Here is a 7189-nt window from a genome sequence, read left to right on the forward strand (position 1 = left end):
TTTTTGTTTACTCCATGTAGTTCTGAGAGCTGAGGTGCATATTTTGATTTTCTCAGACGTATCAAGGTGAGTTCTCATATTCTCTCACTCACACACTCTCACACTCACACACACACACACACACTCACACTCACACTCACACTCTCTCTCTCACACACACACACACACACACACTCACACTCTCTCTCTCACACACACACACTCACACTCTCTCTCTCTCTCTCTCTCACACACACACACAAATATCTTATTATACTCCATATAACTCCATGTAAAAGCCAGAAACTAAGCTTTTTTTTTGCACAGGCCTATCTAAAGGGTTAATGGTGCCACCTGGTTATCAACAGTAAAAATTACAAATTTAACCTCTTCCCAACAGGGAAAACCACCAACAATCAAAAATGCATGATTATATGGTGTTATGGCTTTGCAATCAAAAAATGTGGTTATAATGGAAGTCTATGGTGCAAAAACAGCCACAAACAGTAATGCCTGGCTCACACTACAGGAGTTTTAGGCCGATTTATGCCCGATTTCCCCCTCCCGAGAATCGGAGAAAAAATCTTGTCGAGGACCTTGATCGGTTCCGATGTTCGGCGCAGATTATCTGGTAATGTGAGGTGTTCACAGATCGAATCTTGCACCTCCCGATCTGCTCTCACACAAATCGGGCTCGCCCCGATCATATCAAACATGTTTGATATTTAAGATTTTAAATCGGGATGAGCAAGTCTGTGATTACGTCAGTGCTGTCAAAATAGCCAGGAAACAAGTAGGGCTGTTGTGCTGAAGGAATTTCCCTTGAGATAATTTTGAGTGACTCAACTCGATATGCGTTTTTATCTCCATTTATTTATTGCTAAATAAATGAGTGTTACACTGTGGTCAGCAGGCACAAAGACGAGTACATGTTCATGAAACCGAAAGTAAAAAGCGCGTTAAAACGAAGTGGATTAAAATGAAGATACAACACGTCAAAATAAGGGTCGGGGGTCCACATAATATAATAAACACAACATAAACATGACAATGAGCTTGTTAGACCATTGTTATATAACAGTTAATTCCTTGAATCTCACTTTACGAGAGGCTTTCTGCTGATATTTTTACCAGTATTGACATTGAAAGTCTCTGCGCATTAGAGACTGTCACTCAGTCATTAAACTGTTCTTTCAACGGAAATGTAAAAATGCGGATGCATTCACAGATAGGTGCTAGATGTAATGAAACAAGCTGTTAATTATTTTAATATTTAATTTAAACTTTGAGCTCCACTTTACAAGACTCTGAGCAGGACAACGCTAAAGCTGATGCGTCACTCCATGATCAACGCCGGCATTGATTTATTGTATTGACCAGCGCTGACGCCATTCATGAGAAATATCCTTAAAAGGATGATTTTTGAAAGATTTCGCTTTCCTTGGTCAGGGCTACCTTTTCACCAATATGACTTGATATGAAGGCACACCCGTCGTTTTGGGCGGCCAGGGGGCTGTGGCCGCCCCCAAAAATGCTTGTGTTTTTTTGTGCTATTTGTTAAAATATTATAATGTTATTTTTTTCCATTTAGGCTATGTTGATTATGAAAAGTGAACAGCACGAGTAAGATATGATGTGCAATGTATCGGGAGACATAGAGTGGGTCAGACATGATTTTGACCACTTCATTACGTTTTGCTTTGTAGAAAGCCTTTCTTTAAAGTGAATTTCGTTTTGTATAAATTGTTTCTTAATTTATATAATTTTTTTATCAACCAATTGCCAATTGCCTGGAAGCAAATATAGCAGACAATAATCATGCAACATGACATAGAGGCGCCTGCGCTGTCACTTGCATTGCTCGTGAACTGGAGCGCATCTCATCATAAATTTACCGAAACTCAGTGTATGCCTCACAGACATGAGAAATACATCGAATCTTTAAATGTCTTTAAAAGAAACAATTCAAAACGAAAAGAAATAGGCTACTCTCTGATTATGTAATCCATGTGCATTTCTCTCTATATAGGCGCGTTCACTACGGAGATGGCGATCGTCAACTTCATCTTTGCAGCCGACAGAAAACACTAGTTTATTAATAAAATCAATGCACGCGTCACCGGATTTACAAATGCACATCTAGCTTGTTGCACGCTTGTTGTCGAAATAACGAGATATTATGTTGAAATAACATTATTAGCCTAATAATAATAAATCTTTAATCAATATTTGATTGAATGCTGAATGCTGTGCTTTGGTCAATTTAATAAAATTAATACTTTAATTGTGACAATTAAAATAATTGAATATTAAATATTAAGTGGCCAATTTTTGTAATATGGGCTCGGGTAGGGTCGGGCTTGATTTTTTTGGGCCCGATCTAAGCTCTTAACTCAAAGTACCGGTAGGTTCTTTGTGCGTGTGTGTGTGTGTGTCTCATGGCAATGCATGTCCCATATGTTTCCATGCTTTTCCACTTCAGATCTGCTGCTTGAGATCACGTGAGGCGCTTCCTCTGGCACGATAATCTTAATAACATTTTGTAGTGTGTGGTGCACCGCGATTTTCAAACCTTGTAGTGTGAGCATGTTTAAGATTTGAGGGACGAAAATCTGCAAAGATTCTCCTTAAGTGTGTGCTGCAACCAGATTTCAAAATCGGTTAGGATTTTAAAACTCCTGTAGTGTGAGCCAGGCATAAATGAGGGAGAAAAAGTTCAAATCTGATGCTGCACAAAAACTAACAATGCATCAAAACCAATGTTATTTCTAATCTTTGACATGTCCAAGACTGTGATAAAAGGTAAAAAAAAATCCAGTCCACATTAACATTTTATATTGAAAATAAGTCATTTTGTGTTTTTTTTTTTCCAAAATCAGTGACATCATTTATGAATTTGGCAATTAAAGAGTTAAAATCCTGATTTTTTTTTTTTAAACATTTAGTAGTTTTGATCAGGACTGAGGTTGATTAATAGATTTATGCAAAAAAAATTGAAAAAAATATTTATCTGATACATTTTTACAGCAGTTTAAAGTAGTGGCTGTTTTCAGCCACGAACATAACGAAAGGGTAGTGAATTTGAACAATGCACAAGGGTTAAGGACATTATGGAATTAAGATAATGTGTTATGATTGTACTGTACAATTAAATACAATCGTTGCAAACTAAAGTCTGCAGTCTGAACACTTTACCTCAGAGCGTCCGTTAACTGAATGAATTGAGAATATCACCTGAAAATCCGATAACATCAGCCGTTTTCATCCACACAGCTGATTTCCTTAAATGAATGTAAAACTAAATGTATATTGCAGGACAGGGTGAAGTCAGTATACATTAACGACGATTTTAGACAAATATGAGACAAAAATGTAAATGGCGCTCTGTGGCACAGCAGGATTTTGAACAAGGTCCTGAGCCGTTGATGGGCGCCGCGGACAGACGCCGAATGGCGCGCAGGTTTGCACTGCGTTGAGATTTTATGCAACAGGAACTTTTCTGAATGCTGTTGGTGACACAGTGGGTCTCAGTAAAGCTTCTGTGTCATGGGTGGTATACAGGGTATCTTGTACCATCTTTTCTGTACGTCTTTAACGCTCCGCTCAGTGATCGGATTAACGCTGTTAAAGGGATAGTTCGGCCAAAAATGATATTAAACCCATGATTTACTCACCCTCAAGCCGTTCGAGATGCATATGTCAATCATTTTTCAGACGAACACATTTTCAGTTATTTTAGAAAATGTTTTGGATCTTTCAGTGGTTATAATGTCAAGTTATGGGGTCCACCTCCTTCAAGTCCCAAAAATGTGCATGCATCCTTCACAAAACTAATCCATCCGGCTCCAGGGGGATAAACGAAGGCCTTCTGAGGGTGTAATCCGTGCGGTTTTGTCGTAAAAATATACATATAACCACTGAAAGATCTAAGACATTTTCTAAAATAACTGAAAATGTGTTCGTCTGAAAAATGATTGACATATGCATCTCGAACGGCTTGAGGGTGAGTAAATCATGGGTTTAATATCATTTTTTGCTGAACTATCCCTTTAACTGTCGAAGCAATCTTTTTCCAAATTAAACATTTCTTCTTGTTACTACATTCTCCGCTAAATTTCAAGTAAAATGTCCTTGTAACTGTTATACTCCAACAAACACATATTTTCCGCTGGGGTAAACTGCACTGAGCGGTTGAATGCGCTTACTCGATCCGCCATGTTTTTTGTTTTGAAAATGTCTTATTTTACCCAGAATGCATTGCAGTGTAGTCCTACTTAAGATAGTCAGAGTCTTAAGTGCTTTGTGCAACGGTCTGATTTAGATGTCTATCTGAAGTCTGACTATCTACTATATCTAAGCCATAGTCAAAGTCTATCTTTGTGAAACCAGCCGCAGATTGTCATGTTTTATCTCTAAGACTATGAGCCAAATTACTGGAGAGAAGAGCAGCACCATCCCAGGAGGGATGAATACCATCTCTTTTCAACAGGTCAGGTCTGCCCCAAAAACTTTTCCAATTGTCTATGAATTCTATATTATTTTGCCATTGAGTGAACACAATCTACTAACTATCTCATCACTCCTGCGAACAGGAAGGGGGCCAGAGCAAATTACAGTGCCTGACATCGTACTGGAAAGTTCACACACCTCTTTAATATTAATTTTGGTGATCTCCGACTGGCGGAGTCAAACATCATTTGTGTCGACGTGAATAATAATCTTAGAGAAATTACGATTAGCATTAGCCAGCAGCACTTTTAAATTTGCTTTGATGTCAGGCGCTCTGGCTCCCGGCAAACATGTGACTATGGTGGCTGGTGTCTCTATTTTCATGTTCTGTGTAATAGAATCACCAATAACTAGGGCACAATCAACAGGATTCTCAGTGGGTGATTCACTGAGTGGGGAGAACCTGTTTAATGTTGTTATCGGAACGGAAGAGCGGTGTTTTGTCCTGCGACTATAGCGTCTCATCGTTAACCAATAGTGCATGTAAGCTGTGCTTTGACCTGTGATTGCATATATGGATATATATATATATATATATATATATATAATAATTCGTTACATTTATATAGCGCTTTTTCTGAGACCTCAAAGCGCTTACATATACTTCCTTTCCTTACCTTTTTTCTTTTAGGCACATGAGGTTTTTTCTTTACCTACTCTCTGGGTTTCTTTTGTTTCTCGTTCTTCCTCTCATGACGGTATCTTATTTCCAAACATTTTTAGGTGAGGATCGATACCTGGAACCAGTCGTGGAGGAGGATCTTTTCCATATTAATCCGCTTGGCTGGATTACTTTCCATGCATGAATGGATCAGATCCCTGCATTCTGTGAAGAGGGGAGAGATGTCCGGTTATTATTGTAAGTGTTATACTTTGTGTAACTGCTCACATTATTTTAAGCAGTAATAAAAGTTCCTGTATGACCCGTCCACATGCTCTCACCTTTGGAAATGTCTTCTGTGTAGGAGGGCTCACCAAACATCTGAGGGAGGTACCGGTACTCGCCAGGATACTTCCCAGACAGCATCTTGAACATCAGTACGCCTAAACAATACACTGTTGCAGGCTTGCCATGATACTTTCCATGCCTGACCCACTCAGGGGGAGCATAATCTCTTGTGCCTGGAAGAAAGAACAAGATTTCGTCCATTGCAATGAATTTGTATTTCCATAGCTTTTTGTCGATTTATTCACCATAGATTTGTGGAATAATACGTACCACTGAATTTCGAATAAGAAGACTTCTTCAAGCGTTTGCTACAACCGAAGTCTATTAATTTGACCTGCAAGGTGTTTGGGTTGATGAGCAGGTTTTCCAGCTTGATGTCGCTGTGGAAGACGCCCCTCTCACTGCATATTCTTGCAGCAGTGACAACCTGACGCATCACAGCTCGTGCCGTCGATTCCTTGAGGATGCCACCATTTTGCAGTAAAAATATCCTCATATCTACACATGGCGTGGGCCGCTCTAAGACCAGTAGATATTCCTCTGGTGTCTCGTACCAGTCCAGCAGCTTTATTATTTGAGGAACACTGGGATTTTTGTTCATAAGAGCCATCATAGCGACCTCATTTGGAGGGGATTTGCCGAATAGACCCTACAGGAGAGATAATAGTTATACAAAAGTGAGATAATTAGGGGACATGGTTTAATTTAAATGAATTACTACAGAATTATGTCCTGCATTTGGGTAAGTATAGGTTTGAAGAGTTAAGTAATTGAAATACTGGAAATAGTTACTAAAGTTTCGGTCACTTTTACTGTCGACCGGCAAAAATTTTCAGGGCAAAATTTTGTCATTTTAATGGGAATTTTTGCATGAGGGTAAAGTCACGCGAATGAACTGTGCTGACTAACAGAAAGCTGCTTGGTTCGGAAGTTCATACGCTATTGACAATGGTCCTTTTGTGACTGCAAAATTTTGTTAAAATGTCCTATTGTTAATGTGACTGTGTACTCTGAGAGTAATAAAACGAAGAGAGGAATTGCCTACTTACAATATGGACATTTTCCATGGCTTCTGTCTTCAGCACATGTTTGATTGCCACCTGTTCTCCAAGGGAAAGAAAAAATAAGAATTTTTTTGTAAGAATGTTTTACAATTAATTAACTATATGTGCAGAGGTCACATGATTCCAGTAATTAACCTTGATGTAACTTTTAATGAATTTAAATTCCAACTTCCAAGAGTGCAAAAAAACGACCTTTCTTGAATCAGACAAACGGATCCCGTCGTAGACGCATCCATATGATCCTCTACCCAGCATTTTCATAGTTTCATAGTGCTGCAAGACTTCCCCTGTTAAAAAAAAAGAGGGACATACAAAATGTACAGTATAAACCACAAAAAAACATAAAAAATTCACATTAAAAATAGCTGTAGAATGGACACATTATTGTGGTGCCTCACACAACCAAAATCCATCCTCAGTTCACATTTTCATTTGGATAATAAAGACAATGTCCAGAAAAACATGTTAAAATGTAGGTACTTTTTGCACATTTTATGAGTCATGTTGGGGCTTGTTATATAAACTGACCTGTCTTTCCCTTTGAACTTATATGGATAATTTCATCCTCATTCTTCCAAGAAATGTCATCCGATGTCGAAGCTGAGTTGATGTTCTCCTCAGTCATAGATGGCACAGGCAGAGAAGGATTGCTGTTGTGTGAGATGATGCCACTTTGCTCTTGCCTGGT

At 38.7% G+C, this 7189-nt stretch overlaps 1 long non-coding RNA gene across 1 annotated transcript; it reads left to right on the top strand.

The window, feature by feature from the left end:
- The first annotated feature begins 5216 nt into the window (after positions 1-5216).
- On the top strand, positions 5217-6490 carry LOC309510812. Its single transcript, XR_014210443.1, has 2 exons — positions 5217-5347; positions 5454-6490. It is a non-coding gene; the product is annotated as an uncharacterized lncRNA (long non-coding RNA).
- Positions 6491-7189: the final 699 nt, after the last annotated feature.

This window comes from Leuciscus leuciscus, assembly GCF_965113295.1.
Source record: "Leuciscus leuciscus genome assembly, chromosome: 12".
NCBI classification, from domain to species: Eukaryota; Metazoa; Chordata; class Actinopteri; order Cypriniformes; family Leuciscidae; genus Leuciscus; species Leuciscus leuciscus.